This window comes from Rhinichthys klamathensis, unplaced genomic scaffold (assembly GCF_029890125.1).
Source record: "Rhinichthys klamathensis goyatoka isolate OS25496 unplaced genomic scaffold, OSU_Roscu_1.1 h1tg000035l_1, whole genome shotgun sequence".
Classification (NCBI taxonomy): domain Eukaryota; kingdom Metazoa; phylum Chordata; class Actinopteri; order Cypriniformes; family Leuciscidae; genus Rhinichthys; species Rhinichthys klamathensis.
Genome location: NW_026606583.1, coordinates 5,228,073 through 5,252,814, shown reverse-complemented (window position 1 = coordinate 5,252,814; position 24,742 = coordinate 5,228,073). Strand labels below are relative to the sequence as shown.

The following is a 24,742-nucleotide window of genomic DNA, read 5'->3' as shown; positions in this document are numbered from 1 at the left end:
GGGCTACCATAATATGTGAGCAACATGTATGTACATGTTTGTATTTTTGAGAGAATATTGTTTATGCATTATTGAAAAAACTAAAAATGAAAGTTTCTGAAATAAGGCCACAAAACACATATTGATTATTTCTTCACAAGACTTTTGAAAATTGTATCACATAGCCTAGAATATTTGCTCCAAAACTATGTGAGAAACATCCTGACTACTCATTCAGAAAAGACAATAAAGTGATTTATAATTTGTATGATGTGTTTTGTGTGAGAAAGCTTTATGCGAGGAGACATGATCTCTCATTAATATGTATGCATTTCACACCTGAGAAAGACAATAATGGCCCTATTAGGTGTGCTATCAGGCCATATCATTATGAGGAGCCTTGCACAAAGAATGAGGAGATTTAAAAAAGAATGGCTTTTAGATTGTTTGGATTTATTTACAACACAACATAATCCAAAGATACACAACAAAGGACAAAAAAGCACATTAGTAAACACACTGATCTAAAGACAGAGGCTTGAACAGTCACACACCTTTTGTGCTATTCCTGAAACATAGTACATACCTGTCATTTCCAAGGTGTTTGATTTTTCATTTTACCATGTTCATGTACAGAGAGTGTTGAATGTTGAAGTCAGCAGGACTCATCAGTGGCATCTCGTCCCTGTTAAAAACAAAATAAAAAAATAAACACCCGTGAACATGCTGATATCAAGAGAAACTATATGGCTGCACGACTTTGGGCATGCATTGTAGATTTTTCTGGTTAAAATTGCGATTTAATTATATATATATATATATATATATATATATATATACATATATATATATATATATATATATACATACATACACACACACACAGTGCTTAGAATAAGTGAACACACCCATGCTAAAGTTGACTACCCTTCACAATATAGACATGGTTTTATTTCAGTTAGCCTAATAGCTGGTTTGATTTGCATTGAAAGATGATCTTATGGAAAGTACCCCATGCTAATCTCTAGGTATGGTGAAGGGTATGTGATGATGTGGGGTGATTTTAATTCCAAATAATAATAATAATAGCCTATAGCATGCGGCCTATAAATCGTTAAAAATAAACACTTCAGTACACTAGAGAAAAATATGGATACGTTTACTTCAAATGTTTCCATTCGTTACAAACACAGTGAAGGGTTGGTCAAAATCCCTTGCCTCTTCAAATACATCTATAATCATATATCCTTTTGAATGGTTATATACTTCCTTTATAAAAATCAATAATCAAATATATTCATTATCACATAATAATTTTTATATTCTTTGTGCTTGTGAAATTATATTTTCTTAAATGCATGTGATGTAAGTAACCAGTTTCTTTTAGGTGCATTCCAATCTTACTTTGAGATTGCACGTAGTACACGCAGGACACGAACGCCAAGTAACCCACAAGGCCGTTTGTCTCTTTCTCTGGTATCAGTAGAGGGTCCTAAAGGCAGCGTGGGCACATATGATTCTTCGCTGGACATATGGTCAAGCTATATTGAGCGTTACTATCAAACTTTAATTGTTGTATTAAAATGTATTCTTTCCAGTATATTTCCTTCCTTCCGAGTAAATGCCAGTGATCTGTTTTTCTCCCAAATGAGTGAATGTTTTAGCATTATGTTTTGGTATACTTAACTGATAATAAGGAGCTCAGACTCTCTTCAGCCTTGATGGGAGCTGTTATTTGCTAGTGTCTGTTATGTGTGTGTGTGTGTGTGTGTGCGTATGACATTCTATGTAGGTTCTGGACGTTCGGACCAGACAACCCGGCGCCCTTCTCTAACCTGCGAGGCCACCACAGACCTAAATCTAATGAGTGGACGACAACTATCTTGACTAATGGCGATAGGCACCCCTATCTCCTCACATGTGTTAAATTGTTTCGGCTCTTAATATTTCTTAGCCAATGAGAATCATTCAACCTGTAAGCAATGACGTAGCTTAGACCTTGGAAATGGTATAACTGCTGTGATCTTTGTAACTGTAAGCGGGGCGGCCTACGAACTCCTGGGTGAGTCTTGAAGCTGACTTCTGCTGATGAAACTGCATACTATCTTCAGTAAAACTTTTCTTTAATTTTTTATAATTCTGACTCCGGGTCTTCATTCTTCATATCTGGTTCTGGGTCTTTGACTGTATACCCCTTACAACAGTATTTAACAGTAAACATGATGGTTCTAAACATTATAATATTCACCATATTAGAGTAAACACTGATACTAGCCTAACATAAAGCTGTGTTTTATTATCAAACATAAAAACATCCTCGTGTCGTACATGACATATACTGTACATTTCCTGCCTGTCTAGGCTAGAGTTCATATTTCAACATGTTTCTGTCGATTTCATACATTTTAGTCTAGCAACAGTTCAACTGGAATGTTAAGTTTATGCAACAATAACACTAACTAATTTAATTCATAATACATTTCTTACCTTACATCTTTCTTGTCTTCAAATCACGTTCTTCTTCTTCTGAGGTAACTAAATCCAATGTAAGCTCACTGCATGTCTTCCGAACTCGACGAAAAGCAGAGGAGAGGACTGAAGTTTGGTGCTTTGTTTTTGAGGTAATGAGCGCGTTCGCGTTCCTTCGTGGAGATTTGCATATCAGTCTCTTTTGCGGGTGTGGGCGTGGTCAAATTAAAAATAATGAGCAAGCGTTTGAGAAACTAGAAATCTTGTTGGTTTTATACAAATTACTTAAACAGAGAAAATTTGTTTTCGCTTTGAATCAGATCATTTAAAAGTACAAACTTAAATGATTATGAAGATATACAGTCCATCTCACGCCTGGGTGAATAGTATTCGCTGAGTTTTGTTTCAGTTTAGAGACGTGCTCCAGAAAAAAAGTTCAACGAGACGGAGAGGCAGCACACCCTGTTTATTTTCTTTATTTTACAAAAGCACAAAGTTTCGTTTCGATTGTAAGTGGACACATAAAAAAATAGACATTTAACAGTTTATTTTGTCATATTTCTTAAGTCTGTATGACCAGATATGATCGAGTATTTTAAGTCTATTTTTTTGCTATGTGAAAAAAAACGAGCTTGTCGCGCCGGCGCGCCGGCCGACCCCAGAGGGTTAAAGGGGAAATGAAGCAGTCAGTCAAGTTTACATAATTTACAAGATGGATTACCACTATAATCAAAAATTATATAAGAAACATGACAAATGTTAACATATAAAAGAAAAAAGAAACACCGTTATATCTTTCGAGCGGCAAGGGCGCCGCCATTGTGCAGTATTATAACTGGTGACGTCACGGGGTTGGTTGGCCCTGTGCTGAGTTCAGTAAAATACAGTGAAAGATGCATGTAAGCTGGTCGATCCAGCGAACAACTAACGTTAGGTACAGTCATTGTTAGCTAACAGTTGTAAGCATGAACTAGCTAATGATAGCTTAGTGTTTAGCTAGTGAACTTTATTAGTAGGCTACCAGACAAAAAGACGATCAACGTCTAACGTTAACAAACTGCACATGGAAACATTGTTCGTGATGTCTGCAATCATATTCCTGTCTCTTGTCAACACCATGGTCAAGATCAGCGTCTTGACAGCAGATGGATGGTGCTATCGTGGCGTAATAATCTGTTTGGTTGTAAAATGTATTACCTGAATGAAATGAAATCGAATGTGTCGTCCTGTGGAATCATTCATTCACAGACAGCATACGAAGATGTTCAACTAATAAAGATCTTCATCGCTGGCAAACAATTTGATAGATTTGCAGATTTGCTTTCACTAGACTGTACTGTAGGTCCATGGCCACTTCATCCAACGCTCTTGATGTTCTTAAATCTTCCTGTTACAACTCAGAGTCGAGTGTGAATAGAAAGCGCGAAGTGATTCAGTGCGTGCAGAAAACTGAACAGATCATTCAGACCTACAGTACAGTCTAGTGAAAGCAAATCTGCAAATCTATCAAATTGTTTGCCAGCGATGAAGATCTTTATTAGTTGAACATCTTCGTATGCTGTCTGTGAATGAATGATTCCACAGGACGACACATTCGATTTCATTTCATTCAGGTAATACATTTTACAACCAAACAGATTATTACGCCACGATAGCACCATCCATCTGCTGTCAAGACGCTGATCTTGACCATGGTGTTGACAAGAGACAGGAATATGATCGGTCTTTGTCAGACACGTGGGTTTGTTGTGTGTGACGTCACCGCAGGCGCCATTTTTGAGGTATCGCTACTGACTGTGAGCATTGAAGAGATTACAAGAGTAGAGATAACAAGTAAATAACTCGCAAAACTGGAGAAACACAAGAAAACAGAGGAAATGCCGTACCACAATAAACTCGATAAATATGGCAGGTACCGTTATTTGGAGAAATTGTCATCCATTCAGAACATAGATCCATATATGAGCTGACTGCAGTAAATTGGAGTGCTGATCCCGCATTGCTTTCTCATCCTCATACTGGGACATTGTCAACTATCTTGTTTATGGTATAAGCGCATATACCAGTGAACAATTTAAAAACTATAAATCTCTTAAAACCCACGTACATTTTACCAACGGCTGAGTACAGGATTTATTTACATTCCCACCGAAGGACACAGTAGTAACAGCAAAGATAGGTTTGCTGTATTGATGATGATGATAATGTCATGTTAAGGATGGTTTAGTTTTAAAAAATAATGAAAAACACAATTCTCCAACAACAGAATACCCCTGCATCGATACCTTACAAATGGCGGCTACGCCCCATAATGCACTTCGTGTATCACGAGTGTGACGTCACCTGACAAAGACCGATTGCAGACATCACGAACAATGTTTCCATGTGCAGTTTGTTAACGTTAGACGTCGATCGTCTTTTTGTCTGGTACTAATAAAGTTCACTAGCTAAACACTAAGTTATCATTAGCTAGTTCATGCTTACAGCTTTTAGCTAACAATGACTGTACCTAGAGTTAGTTGTTCGCTGGATCGACCAGCTTACATGGATCTTTCACTGTATTTTACTGAACTCAGCACAGAGCCAACCAACCCCGTGACGTCACCAGTTATAATACTGCACAATGGCGGCGCCCTTGCCGCTCGAAAGATATAACGGTTTCTTATTTCTTTTATATGTTAACATTTGTCATGTTTCTTATATAATTTTTGATTATAGTGGTAATCCATCTTGTAAATTATGTAAACTTGACTGACTGCTTCATTTCCCCTTTAAGTAATTAATATCTCACATAGAGCACGTATGGCTGAATCCAAAATCGCCCCATACACCCTTAAGGGGGCCATTTGTAGTGATGTCCAAAACCATAGTGGACGTTACCGAATGCACTCATTCAATACCACATTGCACCGCAATAATTAGTGTACAGCTGATGACACAGAAAGTCTGTCCAAATTTACTCACTCTCTCATACAAAGAGAGTTTAGGGGCCGATTTCGGATTCAGCCTATATGGGTACAGTTACACGACAACGATGTACAGATGACACCATTGTCAAACAATCACCGTTCACACGGACCCATGAAAACAACTAAAAACGCTGTATGTTGCTGCCAGGCCAGTAGTTGGCGATGTCACTTTGTAAAGAAACACTATGCGCATATAAACTGAACACGTGATACTAGTGCTGTCAAACGATTAAAATATTTAATCGCGATTATTCGCATTAATGTCATAGTTAACTCGCGATTAATCGCAATTAATCGCACATTTTTATCTATTCTAAATGTCTCTTGATTTCTTTTTGTCCCATTATTTTTTCTCATTTTAATGCTCTTATCAGCATGGAAAAGTGGATCGGCTTGCTTTGTGCAAATGTTTTTTATTGAAAACAACATTGACATATACTGTGTTCAATTTCACACTAACATTCTCACTTGGAGCAAATAATCTCTCACACAATGTAACACTGTCCATCAATAAAAGGGTGAGAGAAATACTGACGAGGTCCTGATATTGACGAGGGGGCGGAGAATTCGCATCAGCTGTGTGTGGTATTTCAGACTGGACGTGCTACGATGATGATATCTCAGTTCACAACGACAAAACACACAGATCACTTTGGTCTTGTCAATGGAACCATTTGGCAACTTTTTAAAAGTAAACTTTCCATTCAGAATCTTATTGGTATCCATTTCGGCGTCTCGCGCTCGTCATCCACTCAAAACGTAACGTTAACCAACTATTTGGCCGGCTCCCAAGCCCAAACAAGTGTGTGCGGCGTGCCTGTTGTTTTGTGCCGGTCTACAGTAGCTAGATCCGCTTGTGCTTTGGTCGACGAAGCAACAAAACGTCCTTGCGCGGCGCAAGCCATTGAAATAAATGGGTTTCATAGCGCAGTGCCGCGTCCTGTTGCAAATGCATGTGAAAAAACCCGACAAAGTTTGCTAGGCCAAAAAAGACCGTTAATCGCGCGATAAAATTTTTTACGCCATTAAAATGGGTTTATAACGCGTTTAACTGACAGCCCTACGTGATACGTATACGCATGACGTCACCGTTTTCACAAATTGCATTTTTGTAGTTTACACGGAGAAGATAGCGGTATAGTTTTTAAAAACTTGCACTTTGAAAACAGTTTTCAAAGGTTTGAGTTTTCAGCATAAAAAGTTTACTTTGGGGGGGGGGGGCGCTGCTCAGCAACCAATGGAGTAGGACGTGTGTTTGGAGGCTCCCGCAGATTTTCAACTAAACCGTTATTTATCAGCGCTTTTTTGGGGGGTAAATCCTTTAAAACAGATACCCAAGTGAATTCCGTGCTTGTTAGCATTCAGTTTGAAAGAGTTACAATGTCTGGAAGGAACACTAAACTTTTTATGCCCAGCAGCAGAGGCCTGGCTCACAGGTGACGCCCTCGGCTACAGGTAGTTCATCTCCGCCTTGCGGCTCTACCTCGCCCAGACCTGACGCTCAAGCTAACGTTACCAATGCGGATGCCTTGAAGCTCGAACTGCTAACGTGTTTGAGACAAGACATTGCGGAGATTTTTAAAACTGAACTCCGAGCGGCACTGGGAAACGACCTATCTACAATCAGAGCAGACTTGCAAGCCGTAAAAACCCAGCTTGCAAATAATAAAGCAGCTGCGGATGCTGAATTAGCCTTACTCAAAGGTACTGTGGGGAAAGTGGAGGTGTCCCTTTCGTCATGTACTGACGACATCGTTGATCTGAAGTGCAAATATAAATGCTTAATTTCCGATTTTTCAAAGTTGGAGAATAAGTGTGAGGACCTCGAATCCAGATCACGCTGCCAAAATATAAGAATCGTTGGTGTTTCTGAAGACACGGTTGTTAACACTACCGCGATCGCCGCCCTGCTAAAGAACGTACTGAAGTTGGATAAAGAGCCACTATTAGACCGAGCACACAGATCAGCCCAGCCGAGGCCCACACCAGATGAGCGACCTCGTCCCATTATCGCTAGATTCCATTACTACACTGATTGTGCAGATGTTTTGCGACGCGCAAGAGAGGGCCAGCGGTTCAGTGCGGGGAATGCGAGGATTAGCATTTTCCCCGATCACACTGCCAAGGTAGTCCGAGCCAGGGCTGCCTTCAACGAAGTTCGGAAGCTCCTGCGAGGCGTTGAGTGGGTCCGCTACGGTCTTTTCTACCCGGCCTGACTGCGGATCAGCTATGGAGGTGTGGAAAAGGACTTTGTTTCAGCGGACGATGCTAAAACTTACGTCGAGAAGATGAACATTGGGTAATATTTACAAGTGGCATCTTACAGTTATATCATGCCTTCAGTTTTCATTTGAATGTTGTTTACATCCTGTGTTCATATATTTAACGTTAGGTTAAATATAACGTTCTTATGATGAAAATATGAAAATATAACTTTCATCTCTCCTTATTTCTTTGGTGAATTAAAATCGACGTGTAATAACGCTCTACTTTAGCCCAATTTTATGTTTATAATATAAGTTTAGTTACGATGAGCGAAGTGTTTATATTTCCTCTTTACAATTTAAATTAGGCCTAGTTTGCAAACGCACTTGACTTATATCTTATTGTTGTTAGGTCGACCCGTTATGGGGTATATCAGTATTAACTGAGCCTTAATGCCAATTGACTCTGTGGGAGTGTCTCTTAGGTTTAGCTAAGTCAGTGGTCTTCACTATTTTTTTCATGAGAGCCACACATATAGGAAAAAGTCAATAGGAGAGCCACTTTTACTGCAAAGTATAAAAATTAACCTCCAGTCTGCTTATCAATCTGTCACCCCTGAACATAATGCATTAAATACAAAAAGTAAGTAAACTTTATTTAGTAAACTTTATTTATATAGCACCTTTCACACAAGAAGGGTCACAAAGTGCTTCACAGTCATAGAAAAAAAAGGGGGAATCATTCTTTATTTTACCAGTCAAATTTGTAACTGCGACACAATGATTTCCCTTAATAACAAAAAGGCAGGATTAACTTAATGCTGGGATGACCGGAAGCATGCATGCATTTCTTTGACCTTATTTATGTTGTATTTGTAGCTTGTTGTTGCAATCCTTGTGAGGGATGCAAGATGTTCATTGGTGAGGCGGCTTCTCTGTTTCCTCTTAATAGTGTTCATGGTTGAGAATGTTGACTCACAAGTGTATGTGCTCACAAAGAAGGACATCACTTTTTGCACAAGTGGCTTCAAAGTGGGAAAATCATTTTTAGACACCAAACTCCAGGGGCCCTATTTTAACGATCTGAAACGCAAGTGTCAAAGCGCAAAGCGCAAGTAACTTTGTGGGCGGATCCCGGCGCTGTTGCTATTTTCCCGGCGGGATAAATGACTCTTGCGCCTGGCGCAAATCTAAAAGAGGTTGGTCTGAAGTAGCTTCATTATTCATAGGTGTGGTTTGGGCATAACGTGGAATAAACCAATCAGAGCGTCATCTCACATTCCCTTTAAGAGCAGGTGCGCATGTTGCATGGCGGATTGCTATTATAACGGCGGATTTACCAGGCGCGCGTCAGGAGCGGTTCACAGCCGATGAGACCGACGTTCTTGTCAGGACCGTGAAAGACAGAGAAGTGACGTTGTATTGCGTGCACCTGTAAACTATGGCATAAACCCTCATGCAGTAACACCCTCAGACGGCACTGTTTATTGACTGTCTGAAGTAGAATGCATGCAGAAATAACAAGAAATTCAACGTTCAAATCAGACTTATCTATCTATTTATCTCTCTATCTATCTATCTATCGTGGGTGGGTTTCTCCCATCCCCATACAAATCAGCGTCGGTTAAACAGGCGTGGGAGGAAAAAAAACTAAATTTTCATGGACACCACAATGATTTCCCTCATGTGTTAATATTTTTCCTTGTTATAATGTATGATTTGCAAAAATAAAAACTGCTGCATCTGTGTTGATGAGAGAATCAAAGTGTATGCGCGTTGTGCACCCGCTACATTATGGCCAAGCGCGCTTAAAATAGCATTATGAACAACGCGCAACGCGCCACTGACTTTAGACTAGTTTTTTTCTGGTCAGTGGCGCAATTGTTTTATAGAACAGCAAAATAGCATGAGGGAAAGTTTGCGCCGGAACACGCCTCCTCTTTGCGCTGAACCGCCCCGGGGAGCGCAAGTGTATTTCTTAGTTAACCGACGTGTGTCTGTGGAGGGAAAAGTCCGCTTTGCGCGGGTGCAAAATAGGAATGATACATGCGTCAGTGTACAAAGTCATTTGCGCCGAGTGCAAGATAGAGCCCCAGAAGTGACCAACACCTGCTCTGAGTTCAACTTTAAGAATGTCTTTTGTCTGCAGTTCTACAATTTCACTTTCTACATCAGCACGCTGAGTAGGGCAGAGCAGAGTGATAGTTGGAGTGAGAGATGACACATCCACATGGAAGGGATTTTCAATAAAGTTGAAAATCTCCTTGTGCTCATTCACATCTTTGAATCTGGATTCAAATTCCCCTCTCAGCTCTTCCAAAACATTCACAAATCCTCTGTGGCTGAAGTGCTGCTGCAGAGATGGGTCATTTGTGGTGACAGCTCTGAGTTTGGGAAAGTGAATGAATTCTCTGTCAGGTATGTACAGGGAAGTTATTTTGTTCTGAAATGCTCTGATGGCATTCAGCATGTTGCTTGGAAGCTTATCTCTTCCTTGAAGCTGCAAGTTGAGAGTGTTCAGGTGACAGGTGATGTCAGTGAGAAAGGCCAGCTGTGTGATCCAGCATGGGTCTTCCAACTCTGGCTCCCGTTTTCCTTTGCTGTCCAGGAAAGTGCAAATTTCAGGGAGGAGGCTCAGAAACCGTTCAAGCACTTTTCCACGAGATAACCATCTCACTTCACTGTGCATCAGTAAATCACCATACTCCGTGTCATATTCCTCAATGAACTGTCGGAACTGTCTGTGATTCAGCGCTCTGGAGACTATGAAGTTTACCACACGAACAACTGTTTGCATCACATTTTGGAATGATTTCGTTTTTAGTTTTGAAACCAGTGACTCCTGATGCAGTGGAAACTGACAAAGTTTGGTATTTCTTCTCTTTTTTTCATGAGCCCAACAAGCCCCTTCTCCTTTCCTCGCATGCTAGGGGCACCATCAGTGCACACACTTGCTAGACCTGACCAACTGAGATTTTTTTCATCAAAAAATGCCAGAATTGCATTCAGAATGTCCTCACCTCTCGTTTGGCCAACAAGTGGAAGCAAGCACAGCATTTCTTCTCTGAAAGATTTTTCTTTTGGGAACCTTACCCAAACACACAACTGGGCAACATCTGTCGTATCGGTGCTTTCATCCACCGCGATGCTGAAACACGGTGCTGCTGACACATCTGCACAGAGCTGGTCACTCACGTCTTTGCCGATGTTTTCTATCCGCCTCATTATGGTGGTATCAGATTATTGTAATCCTTTAATTTGCTTTACAATTGCATCTTTGTTGTCAAATTCTGCAAATAATATTTCTGCCGAAGCCAAAAAGCAATCTTTCACAATTTCTGAGTCTGAGAAGGGTTTTTTCCCTGAGCCAAAATCCATGCGATCTCAAAAGATGCCTCAGTTAAACGTTCAGCTGTAGAAGTTGTCCTGTGTATGAGCCTTTGCTGTCCAGAAAGAGAGGAAGAAAGCTGCTCTATTTTTCTTTTCCTTATTACACTTCCAGGTGGGTAACTTTCGTTAAAATTTGGGTGGGTCGTTTGAAAATGTCGCTCCAAATTACTTCGCTTGAAACCAGAGCGGGTTTGTTTGCATAGTAAACACAAAGTGTTCGATCCGTGGAGGACAAATAAAAATTCCTCTGTCCACTTTTCTTGAAATTTTCTATGCTCATCTTGTATGACTCGTGCCTTTCTCTTTTTAGCAGGAGTTGACTCTCCGCAAACCTCGTCTCCATCATCTTCCTGTCGATTTGCGGTTGTTGCATGCTCCGAATCAGTTCCCTCGTTTGTCACTGTCACATTGCTTTGTTTCTTGTTTGGTGCTCGACTTTGTCTAACAAGAAATCGATCCATTTTCAGTCCGTATAACACAAGCTAACTAGCATGAAATGCTGGAAATAACTAGCGTTGTTATAATGTGCGCCAGTCTCCTCCAATTGAATTGCTTCAATTTACCATAACATTTTATTTAGATTTTTTTGTAAATGCCCAAAAATATTCCATATTCACCATCATGAAATTATAGATTAGAGGGTATGCATAATCTATATTTTAATGACCTTAAGTTATTTTTTCGACATTAGCCCATCATGTATGATATCAAGAGCACATTCGGGGGTAAGAGCTGGAAAGGCCGCCACTGGCAACTCCGCAGTGAGTCAGTGTTAAGGATTTAAGGGCATCTACTGACGCTGTTTTGAGTATCTATATAAATTATTATTTGTATGAGTTTTTTAATGGGTTACGTTATAGCCCTGCTTGTTTTTAATGTTTCATGACATATATCTGTATTGACTGCGTAATCATATCACCGTATTAGTAACTGGCATGCGAGCCACAAATTAAAGCTTGGCGAGCCGCGCAATGAGTATCCCTGAGCTAAGTGATTCTCCGAGTTGTCACTGTTTGTGGCGACAGTTTTCCCTGTTTTGCACTGCTGTCTCCCTTATGCTGTCTCCCTTAGGGTTTTTACCCATCTGACGCGACTTAGCGCTGACATTGTGTTATTGCAGGAAACCCATCTTAGACTTAAGGACCATCACAGGCTCCAGTCTTCCTGGGTAGGTCAGATCCACCACTCCAATTTTAACTCCAAAGCCAGAGGAGTTGCTAATTTAATTGGTAAAAAAGTTAAATTTCTATCTAGTGAGGTTATTGCAGATAAAAATGGCAGATATCTCATAGTGGCAGGCACATTAATGCAGACCAAGGTGTTGCTTGTCAACGTTTATGCACCTAATTTTGATGACGTTGATTTTGCTAATAGACTACTTAGCAGCATACCTTTTTAAACACTCATTTGTTAATTCTTGGAGGTGATCTGAATTGTGTGTTTGACCCAGTGTTGGACAGATCTAGTCCCCGCACAATGTCCCAATCATCTATGTCCAAATCCTTTGCTGATTTCATGACTCAAGAGTGGTTTGGTGGATCCTTGGAGGCATCGTAATCCCTCAACCAAAAAGTTTTCTTTCTTCTCCCAGGGACATCAGTCTTACTCAAGAATTGATTACTTTTTTATAGATAATAGTATTAATCGTTGTGTTGTTTCAACTGATTATTCAGCCATTCTAATATCCGATCATGCTCCATTGTTTCTTGATGTTCAATTATCCATACATAAATATACTGCACCGCTTTGGAGACTAAATTCTTTATTGCTGGCAGATGAAACATTTTGTGATTTTATTTCCAATTCTATTGATGAGTTTCTCTCTTTTAATCAGAATGAGGCTACATCATATTCACTGCTTTGGGAGTCATTGAAAGCATTTCTCAGGGGACAGATTATTTCGTACTCCTCCTACTCCAATAAAAAACATAAAACAAGGCTGTCAGAACTTTTGTTAGCTATCGGTAACCTTGCTCAAGAAAGTGCATCTGACCCCTCCCCATAGCTATTTAAGAAGCGTCTTGATCTCCAGACAGAGTTCGATCTAATTTCATCTAAAAACGCAGAGCGAATGTTATTATTAACTCGAGGTACTTTTTATGAACACGGTGATAAAGCAAATCGGTTATTGGCAGACGAGTTAAAACGGCAATCCACCTCACGGTTTGCTACCTCCCACACTTACTCAAGCATCAATATTTCTTCTCTTGAAGCCTGACAAGGATCCTAACCTCTGTGGCTCTTATAGACCGCTTTCCTTACTAAGGGTGTATTCACACCTGCCTTGTTTGGTTCGATTGAATCGAACTCTAGTTTGTTTCCCCCCTTGGTGCGGACCTTTTGGGCAGGTGTGAATACAGCAATCGAACTCGGGTGCGGACCAAACAACCGAACCGAGAACCAGCTGAATAGTACGGTTCGTTTACGGTGTGAACATGAACCGACCCAATTGCAAGAAAGTACTGTGCCTTTTGAGTTAACAGGCTTCCGTAGTCAGAGTTGCGTTATGGGAAAGTGATGTTGTAGCCTACTACATTACATCTGTTGCGCGTCTTTCTGCGTGTCGTGTGTGCATCATTGGAATGGAATGAATGAATGAGTGTGTGCATCAGGACATTCACATACAGAGCGTTCTCTTTAGTCTAATCGCGCATAGATGCAAAAAAAAAAAAAAAAAAAAAAAAAAAAAAAAAAGCATTTGCAGTTAATTTAATGTAACAATAGTTACAATACAAGCATGATGCTGCGTTAATTTACGTTAAGCCTTTTTTGCACTTTCTGATTTCCCTACTTGAGAATCCTTGTCCAATGAATGGATGACCTTAGCACACGTGTGGTTTTGTTTACAAATTTCAGAGGTGGAAAGTAACGAATTACATTTACTCGCGTTACGTAATTAAGTAGTTTTTTTGTGTACTTCTACTTTAAGTAGTTTTTAAAATCTGTACTTTTACTTAAGTACGTTTTGTTTGAAGTATTGTACTTCGCTACATTTGAAATCATATCCGTTACTGAGTAAATAATAATAATACAAGGGAGAAAAAAAAAAATCACACTCCGGAAACTACTGCATTGGTTGAAGGGCGGGAGAACAAACACGCAAGAAAGGTGACGCAGACCCAGCTGAAGCTGAAAACGAAGCGCCCTCGAATTCTTATGAAGCGAATTATGGCCTGTATGAAAATACTTTGTAGGAAAAAAGTGTGCTTGTCTTCCTCGAGGATAGATATCCAATTTGCAAAAAATGTGGACGCAAAGTGGCTGCAAAAGGAGGATACATAGGACACCATCCCTCCTGCTGATAAAGGTAGGCCTATGTCCCGATTATAATTTAAGGCCGAATGACTTACGTGATGCAGAGGAAATCCCGGAATCCAGTCATGAAAATGGAATTATTCACATAACGCAGATGTCACGTAAAACACGCAAAACAATGGATGGATGAATACATGGAAAGTAGAACTGTGCAATAAATCCAATGCGACATGGTCTGTGAATAATTAAGCACAAAAATACTGCATGTAAATATAACCCTATTTGTTCTGCTGAGCTGCGCCGCTTTGTCTACTACATACTCAAGTACGCGTGACGTTCATGGTGTTTTCAGCGTCTCAAAAACAATTTGAGGATATGAATACATGAACAGTTCCAGAGCTGCTCTGAGAGAACGCCTTATGAGCATTTTCATAATTTTGAGAAAAACAAAACCATTGTCGAATACACTTTGAAACACTTTTTTTTACACTTTTGGTCTTCACTACAACCCGTCAAAATAAAAGTTCGGTTTTACTAGGAGAAATTATGACAGAAATATATTACTATTGTAGGCATACAATAGAACGTAGCCTACTTCTCAAAATAAAAAAAAAATAACAACAATAATAATACATTTTATTTAAACATTATTTAAAGGAATATATTTTTTGTCCATGGTTTAATTTAGTAAATCTGTTTTTGCAGCGCTTTCTCAAAAAATAAAAGGACACAAGTTCAAATTTACATTTGATTACCACCGTTTTTGATAATATATTTGGATTAAATCATAAAAAGAAACATTAATTTTCTGAATAAAATACATTTCATAGGACAATATTGTTCTTAAACATTTTAATAAATAATTAATGTTAAAAATAAGTTGTTAATCTAATTCATTATCAATTATCGAATTTAATTGATTAGACATGTTCTATTGAAATTTTAATAAACAAAACAAACAAATGGTTTCAAGTTTGTTATGATTAAAAGCATTTGTTCAACCAAAAAAAAACCGTTTCATTCATTTAACTGTCATTTTAACTGATGATAATAATAATAATAATAACCATAATTTAATAATACAGTTTATTTAATAATTGATTAATACTGTAAACTGTGATATTTTCTGAGACGTTATCATACTGTGAAAATCTCATACCATTACAACCCTACATGGGAGAGTCCCCCACCACCGCTGTTAAAAAAGTAACTTAGTAACTTTTACTCTGAGTAAATTTTAAATGAGCTACTTTTTACTTTTACTTGAGTAGATTTTTAGACCCATGAAATTTTACTTAAGTACAAGTAAAATTACCGAAGTAGTAGTACTTTTACATGAGTAGAATATTTTATTACTCTTTCCACCTCTGACAAATTTTGGTTCACTTGCAAAAAGAGCAGTGTGAACGTGAACCGTACCAAAAAAAAAAAAAAAAATGTTATTTGGTCCGGCCCAAAGCAAGTGAACTATCGGACTTTCCTGGTGTGAATACACCCTAAATGTTGATGTTGATGTTATATACATCACCACAAGCTTGTGTTCAAACAAATGACATCCGCTCTGAATATTTTCCATTAGAGCGAGGGATGCGTCAGGATTGTCCTCTGTCACCATCTTTGTTCGCTTTGGCTATTGAACCGCTCTCCATTATGTTACGATCCTCATCCTGTTTTAAAGGCGTTTTTCACAATGACGTCGAACATTGTTTATCTTTATATAAGGACGATTTATTGTTATATGTATCCGACCTAGTATCCTGTCTTCCGACCATTTTGTCCACTCTTAAAACATTTAGTTCTTTCTCTGGATATAAAATTAATTTACAAAAGAGCAAATGTTATACCAACAATACAGCGGGATTATTACTCCAACAAATTGACTTGCCCTTTAATATCAGTCACTCTGGCTTCAAGTATCTCGGTATTAGTGTGACACGGACATTTTCCGGTCTTCTGTCTGCTAACTATTCCCCACTTTTAGCCAAAATTAAATCTGATCTCCAGAGATGGAATAATCTACCTCTTTCCCTTATTGGCAAGATCAATGTTATTAAAATGAATGCTTCACCTAAATTTCTTTTTTTTAAATCAATTCCTCTATTTCTCCCTAAATATTTCTTTGACTCCTTAGACAAAATGATAAGTTCCTTTATATGGTGTGCGAAGTCTCCACGGGTCCGTAAATCATTACTTCAGCAATGTAAGTTTGGTGGTGGTCTTGCTCTACCGAACATCCAATTTTACTACTGGGCTAGTCATATTCATAAAATACGCTGCTGGAATGAGTTTCCTTATTTACCTTGGTGCAGACTGGAAGCCCTTTCTTGCGTTCCAAAATCCTCTATATCTACCCTCATACATTCTTCTCTTCCAACCAAAATCTCGCTGTATGTTAAAAACCCTGTGGTGCTTAACACTTTAAAAGTTTGGTATCAATTCAGGAAACATTTCAAATTTGTAACATCATCTCCAGTTGGTCCACTGTGTAGGAATCATTTGGTCCCTCCCTCATCTCTTGATTCAACTTTTTTGACATGGCATAACAAAGATATATACGTTGTTTTGCTGATTTGTATTCCAATGGTATTTTTAAAAGTTTTACCAATGTGTCATCATTGTATGGATTACCTGTGAACCATTTCTTTAGGTACCTTCAAATTCAGCACTTTGTTTCAAAAAGTTTTTCTAATTTTGCTTTTTTACCTCCTCAACAACCATGGGATAGATTGCTTGACTTTAAGCTACAACAAAGAGGGATTGTCTCAGAAATGTATAACTGTATTCTGGATCTTTGTAACTACAAAAACTCAAAAACAAAGACTGCTTGGGAGGAGGAACTGGGACAACAATTCAGTGAGGAGTGGTGGCAAGAGGTCATTGATAGACTGAGCACTGTGTCATCTTGTGCACGTCTTGTACTGATTCATTTCAAGGTTGTACACAGGGTCCATTACTCCAAAGCAAGATTATCTGCAATTTTCCCAGAAGTAGAGTATAAGTGTGAAAGAGGTCTTAACCCACGTTATCATTTGAGCCACATGTTTTTTCTTTGTCCACGGTTACACAACTTTTGGTCTGGTTTCTTCAACATAATTTCAATTATAATAGGAATACACCTTCAGCCTTGCCCCTTTATTGCTATTTTTGGGACCCCAGACAAATCAGATCGATTTAATTGGGCACAGAAATAAATTCTCAAATTCACATCTTTATTGGCCAGACGTCGAATTCTTTCTTTCTTTCTTTACAGTGGAAATCTCCAAATCCTCCGTCAGTCTCGCAGTGGCTTACTGATGCTATGCATTTCTTAAAACTTGAGAAAATTAAATATGCAATGAGAGGAAACACTGACAAGTTTTTTTTTACATCTGGCAGCCTTTTCTATCATATTTTGCAGACTTGCAGGTCTTACCAGACTAAGTCCTGTTATATTTTATATTTGTATATGATTTTAAGTAAGCCAGGGTGGGGATGGGTTTGATTTGGTTGTCATGTCATGTCTTTTTCCTTTCTTGTTTTCTGTTTAAAATCTAAATTGTAAAAGTTGTCTATTTTATATAACTCGATTCAGTTTTCAATAAAAATATGTTGTAAAAAAAAAAGAGTTTACTTTTTAATTGAAAATGGTGTAGTGTAGGTGGCCCCTCTTACTGTGTTACAGGCAAGTCACATTATATATATTAAGGAGCCTTGATCTCGATTATCTACCATTCACTTTTTTTTTTAAACTACAATGTGTGTTCACTGTGTTCTGTAGGAGACTGGCTAAGTCAACTTTTCTGCTAATCCCTCTTTTTGGAGTGCATTACACCGTATAGGCTCTTTTTCCCGAGCATGTGGGTCTAGAGGCGAGACTCTTCTTTGAACTTGTGCTAGGTTCCTTCCAGGTAGTGTTCAGGCACTTATGGCTTAATGCTATCTACAGTGTAGCCCAGGAATGTCAACTTTATATACTGCCATCTTTAAGAAATAAGCTGTCAAGATTTGTTATTAGCTCTCTCATTTGAGAGGTGGTGAAGAGCCTAAGAGACGCTTCTATGAAGCATGTTCATAAGTGAAACCGTGCCCTCTACAGTAAATACACTTGAAATACAAAAGCTACAGTTTGCAGAAACATAGTAGTCAAGTATACATTTCATAAAGTCTCAATAAAAAAACCTGTCATAAATAAAAACCTCTCAATAAAGTCATGACTCATAATACTAATTTTGCCATTTCTTTTAAGGGTTTCATTGTGACATTGTTGTAGTGCTTCATGAACACTGAGGTAAGATCTAATTTATTTTTAATAGCAAATGAAGATATAAAGAAATATTTCTGACCTCTTGTAATAAACTAACTACTGGATTTCATAGGTCCAGAATGAAATAAGAAAAGAGATTGAGAAATACAAGTCTTGAACTGACAACAAGTCTCCAAATGGCAACGCAAGATTTTACTGCATAAACTTGAGGACATTTTATAACAAACGCACTTCAGCATGCTCTGTCATGTTATGTTGTTATACCACTGTCATAACTACATAAATGTTTTCTCATATCACATATGGTTGCTTTTTCCCGGTCATGTAAAAGTTAATTTATATACACTATTTGGACAAAAGTATTGGGACACATAACCATTACAACAACAGGGACTGTAATGACATCATATTCTAAATACATTGATATTCATATGGAGTTGGTCCCTCTTTGCAGCTATAACAGCTTCCACTGTTCTGGGAAGGCTTTCCACAGGATTTTACTAAGGTAGATTTCATAGCAATTGTCATTACAGGTGTGGATGTTTCAATTACAATTCCTGTTGAACTTACTGAGGGTGTCGTTTCAGTGGAAGTAGTCCTCAGAAAAGCAGTTTCTGGACAAGTGCTGCCTAGGGTAGAACTTTCTGCAGAAGTTGTAGTAGTTGTTGTAAGTCAATGTAGTTTTAAAAGCAGATGTTAAGCCAGGTGTAGTTACAACTGAAGTTGTTTTCATAGCAGCTGACATTACAGGTGCGGATGTTTCCAATACAATTCCCGATGAACTAACTGAAGACGTAGATTCAGCAGAAGTAGAGCCTAGGGAAGTAGTTTCTGGAGAAGTGCTTGGTAGAGTAGTACTTTCTGTAGAAGTTGTAGTGACATCCGAGGTTAATTTCATTCCAGTTGTCATTACAGGTGTGGATGTTTCCAATACAATCCCTGTTGAACTAACTGAAGGCTTAGATTCAGCAGTAGTTCCTATGGGAAAAGTTTCTGCAAAAGTGCTCCCTAGGGTCGTACTTTCTGCAGAAGTACTCAGAGAAGCAGTTTCTGCAAAAGTGCTCCCTAGGGTCGTACTTTCTGCAGAAGTACTCAGAGAAGCAGTTTCAGCCTAGGATAAAGCTCTCTGCAAGAAGTTGTAGTTCGAGCCAATGTTGTTTTAACAGGAGATGTTAAGCCAGGTGTAGTTACAACCGAGGTTGTTTTCATAACCGTGTTCATTTTAGGCATGGATGTTTCCAATACAATCCCTGTTGAACTAACTGAGGGTGTCATTTCAAGAGTAGTTCCTATGGGAGAAGTTTCTGCAGAAGTGCTCCCATGTGTAGTACTTTCTGCAGAAGTGCTGCCTAGGGTAGTACTTTCTACAGAAGTTGTAGTTTGAACCAATGTAGTTTTAACCGCAGATGTTAAGCTAGTTGAAGAGATCGTTTTTATAGCAGTTGTCATAGCACCTGTAATAGGCGTGGAAGTGTCCAATACAATTCCTGTTGAACTGACTACAGGTGTCGTTTCAGCAGTAGTAGTACCTGGGAATGAAGTTATTGGAGAAGCTGTACCTAAGGAAGTAGTTTCTGCCAAAGTGGTGCCTACGGTAGTACGTTCTGCAGAATTTGTAGTTTGAGCCAACGTGGTTTCAACAGCAGTTGTCATTACAGGTGTGGATGTCTCCAGTATAATCCCTGTTGATCTAACTGAGGGTGTCGTTTCAGCAGAAGCGGTAGTTTGAGCCAACGTAGTTTCAACAGATGTTAAGACAGGTGTAGTCACAACTGAGGTTGTTTTCATAGCAGTTGTCATCACACATGGGGATGTTTCCAATACAATTCCTGTTGACCTATCAGAAAGTGTCATTTCAGCAGTAGTAGTAGCTGGGAATGAAGTTATTGGAGAAGTTGTGGCTAAGGAAGTAGTTTCTGCCAAAGTGCTGCCTATGGTAGTACATTCTGCAGAAGTTGTAGTTTGAGTCAACGTAGTTTCAACAGATGTTAAGACAGGTGTAGTCACAACTGAGGTTGATTTCATTGCAGTTTTCATAACAGGTGTTGATGTTTCCAATACAATTCCTGTTGAACTAACTGAGGGCGTTGTTTCAGCAGTAGTTCCTATGGGAGAAGTTTCTGCAGAAGTGCTGCCTAGGGTAGTACTTTCTGCAGATGTAGTTTGAGCTGCAGTAGTTTGAGCCAATGTAGTTTTAACAGGAGATGTTAAGCCAGGTGTACTTACAACCGATGTTGTTTTCATAGCTGTTGTCATTATAGGCGTGGATATTTCCAATACAATTCCTGTTATACTAACTGAGGGTGTCGTTTCAGTGGAAGTAGTCCTCGGAGAAGTTGTTTCTGGAAAAATGGTGCCTATGGTAGTACTTTCTGCAGAAGTTGTAGTTTTAGCCAACGTAGTTTTAACAGGAGATGTTAAGCCAGGTGTAGTTACAACTGAGGTTGTTTTCATAGCAGTTGACATTACAGGTGTGGATGTTTCAAACACAATCCCTGTTGAACTAACTGAGGGTGTCATTTCAAAAGCAGCAGTACCTGGGGTTGAAGATAGAGAAGTTGTGCCTAAGGAAGTAGTTTCTGCCAAAGTGCTGCCTATGGTAGTACTTTCTGCAGAAGTTGTAGTTTTAGGCAACGTAGTTTCAACAGATGTTAAGCCAGGTGTAGTTACAACTGAGGTTGTTTTCATAGCAGCTGACATAACAGGTGTGGATGTTTCCAATACAATTCCTGTTGAACTAACTGAAGGCGTAGAGTCAGCAGAAGTAGAGCCTAGAGAAGTAGTTTCTGGAGATGTGCCGAGTAGAGTAGTACTTTCTGCAGAAGTTGTAGTTTGAGCCAATGTAGTTTTAACAGCAGATGTTAGTCTAGTTGTAGTAACAAAGGTCGTTTTCATAGCATTTGCTGTTACAGGTGTTGATAGTTCCACAACATTTCCTGTTGAACTAACTGAAGGCGTAGATTCAGCAGAAGTAGAGCCTAGGGAAGTAGTTTGAGCCAATGTAGTTTTAAAAGGATATGTTAAGACAGGTGTATTTACAACTGAGGTTGTTTTAATAGCAGTTGTCATTACAGGCATGGATGTTTCCAATACAAGTCCTGTTGAACGAACTGAGGGTGTCGTTTCAGTGTTAGTAGTCCTGAGAGTAGAAGTTTCTGGAGAAATGCATCCTATGGTGGTAGTTTCTGCAGAAGTTGTAGTTTGAGCCAATGTAGTTTTAACAGGAGATGCTAAGCCTGGTGTACTTACAACCAAGGTTGTTTTCATAGCGGTGTTCATTATAGGTGTGGATGTTTCCAAAGCAATTCCTGTTGAACTAACTGAAGGCGTAGATTCACCAGAAGTAGAGCCTAGGGAAGTAGTTTCTGGAGAAGTTGTAGTGACATCTGAGGTCGTTTTCATAGCAGTTGTCATTACAGGTGTGGATATTTCCAATACAATTCCTGTTGAACTAATTGAAGGCTTAGATTCAGCAGAAGTAGAGCCTAGGGAAATAGTTTCTGGAGAAGTCCTGGGTAGAGTAGTACTTTCTGCAGAAGTTGCAGTTTGAGCCAATGTAGTTTCAACTGGAGATGTTAAGCCTGGTGTACTTACAACCAAGGTTGTTTTTATAACAGAGTTCATTATAGGTGTGGATGTTTCCAATATAATTCCTGTTGAACTAACTGGGGGCGTTGTTTCAGCAGTAGTTCCTATGGGACAAGTTTCTGGAGAAGTGGTGAGTAGAGTAGTACTTTCTGCAGAAGTTGTAGTTTGAGCCAACGTAGTTTCAACAGATGTTAAGCTAGGTGTGGTCAAAACTGAGGTAGTTTTCATAGCAGTTGTCATAACAGGTGTTGATGTTTCCAATACAATTCCTGTTGAACTAACTGAGGGCGTAGATTCACCAGAAGTAAAACCTAGGGAAGTAGTTTCTGGAGAAGTTGTAGTGACATCTGAGGTTGTTTTCATAGCAGTTGTCATTACAGGTGTGGATGTTTCCAATACAATTCCTGTTGAACTAACTGAAGGCGTAGATTCACCAGAAGTACAGCCTAGGGAAGTAGTTTCTGGAGAAGTTGTAGTGACATCTGAGGTCGTTTTCATAGCAGTTGTCATTACAGGTGTGGATGTTTCCAGTACAATTCCTGTTGAACTAACTGAAGTTATAGAGTCAGCAGAAGTAGAGCCTAGGGAAGTGGTTTCTGGAGAAGTTGTAGTGACATCTGAGGTTGTTTTCATAGCAGTTGTCATTAAAGGTGTGGATGTTTCCAATACAATCCCTGTTGAACTAACTGAAGGCGTAGATTCACCAGAAGTACAGCCTAGGGAAGTAGTTTCTGGAGAAGTTGTAGTGACATCTGAGGTCGTTTTTATAGCAGTTGTCATTACAGGTGTGGATGTTTCCAGTACAATTCCTGTTGAACTAACTGAAGTTATAGAGTCAGCAGAAGTAAAGCCTAGGGAAGTAGTTTCTGGAGATGTGATGAGTAGAGTAGTACTTTCTGCAGAAGTTGCAGTTTGAGCCAATGTAGTTTTAACAGGAGATGTTAAGCCTGGTGTACTTACAACCAAGGTTGTTTTCATAGCAGTGTTCATTATAGGTGTGGATGTTTCCAATGCAATTCCTGTTGAACTAACTGGGGGCGTTGTCTCAGCAGTAGTTCCTATGGGACAAGTTTCTGGAGAAGTGCTGCTTAGAGTAGAACTTTCTGCAGAAGTTGTAGTTTGAGCCAACGTAGTTTCAACAGATGTTAAGCTAGGTGTGGTCAAAACTGAGGTTGTTTTCATAGCAGTTGTTATAACAGGTGTTGATGTTTCCAATACAATTCCTGTTGAACTAACTGAGGGTGTCGTTTCACTGGAAGTAGTCCTCAGAGAAGTAGTTTCTGGAGAAGTGCTGCTTAGAGTAGAACTTTCTGCAGTAGTTGTAGTTTGAGCCAACGTAGTTATAACAGCAGATGTTAAGCCTGGTGTACTTACAACCGAGGTTGTTTTCATAGTGGTGTTCATTATAGGCGTGGATTTTTCCCATACAATTCCTGTTGAACTAACTGAAGGTGTAGATTCAGCAGACGTAGAGCCTAGGGTAGTACTTTCTGCAGAAGTTGTAGTTTGAGATAATGTAGTTTTAACAGCAGATGTTAAGCTAGTTGAAGAGATCGTTTTTATAGCAGTTGTCATAGCACCTGTAATAGGCGTGGAAGTGTCCAATACAATTCCTGTTGAACTGACTACAGGTGTCGTTTCAGCAGTAGTAGTACCTGGGAATGAAGTTATTGGAGAAGCTGTAGCTAAGGAAGTAGTTTCTGCCAAAGTGGTGCCTACGGTAGTACGTTCTGCAGAATTTGTAGTTTGAGCCAACGTGGTTTCAACAGCAGTTGTCATTACAGGTGTGGATGTCTCCAGTATAATCCCTGTTGATCTAACTGAGGGTGTCGTTTCAGCAGAAGTGGTAGTTTGAGCCAACGTAGTTGTTTCAACAGATGTTAAGACAGGTGTAGTCACAACTGAGGTTGTTTTCATAGCAGTTGTCATCACACGTGGGGATGTTTCCAATACAATTCCTGTTGACCTAACAGAAAGTGTCATTTCAGCAGTAGTAGTAGCTGGGAATGAAGTTATTGGAGAAGTTGTGGCTAAGGAAGTAGTTTCTGCCAAAGTGCTGCCTATGGTAGTACATTCTGCAGAAGTTGTAGTTTGAGCCAACGTAGTTTCAACAGATGTTAAGCTAGGTGTGGTCAAAACTGAGGTTGTTTTCATAGCAGTTGTCATAACAGGTGTTGATGTTTCCAATACAATTCCTGTTGAACTAACTGAAGTGGCTTCAGCAGAAGTAGTGCCTAGTGAAGTGGTTTCTGGAGATGTGCTGCCTAGGGTAGTACTTTCTGCAAAAGTTGTAGTTTGAGCCAATGTAGTTTTAACAGGAGATGTTAAGCCTGGTGTACTTACAACCAAGGTTGTTTTTTTAGCGGTGTTCATTATAGGTGTGGATGTTTCCAATACAATTCCTGTTGAACTAACTGAAGGCGTAGATTCACCAGAAGTAGAGCCTAGGGAAGTAGTTTCTGGAGAAGTTGTAGTGACATCTGAGGTTGTTTTCATAGCAGTTGTCATTTCAAGTGTGGATGTTTCCAGTACAATTCCTGTTGAACTAACTGAAGGTGTAGATTCACCAGAAGTACAGCCTAGGGAAGTAGTTTCTGGAGAAGTTGTAGTGACATCTGAGGTTGTTTTCATAGCAGTTGTCATTA

General features: G+C 39.2%; 1 protein-coding gene across 1 annotated transcript in view; it reads right to left on the bottom strand.

The window, feature by feature from the left end:
• Window positions 1-24,742, bottom strand: part of zgc:163073 (uncharacterized protein LOC100037358 homolog) — a 93,763-nt gene that overhangs the window by 24,416 nt on the left and 44,605 nt on the right. The window lies entirely within an intron of this gene.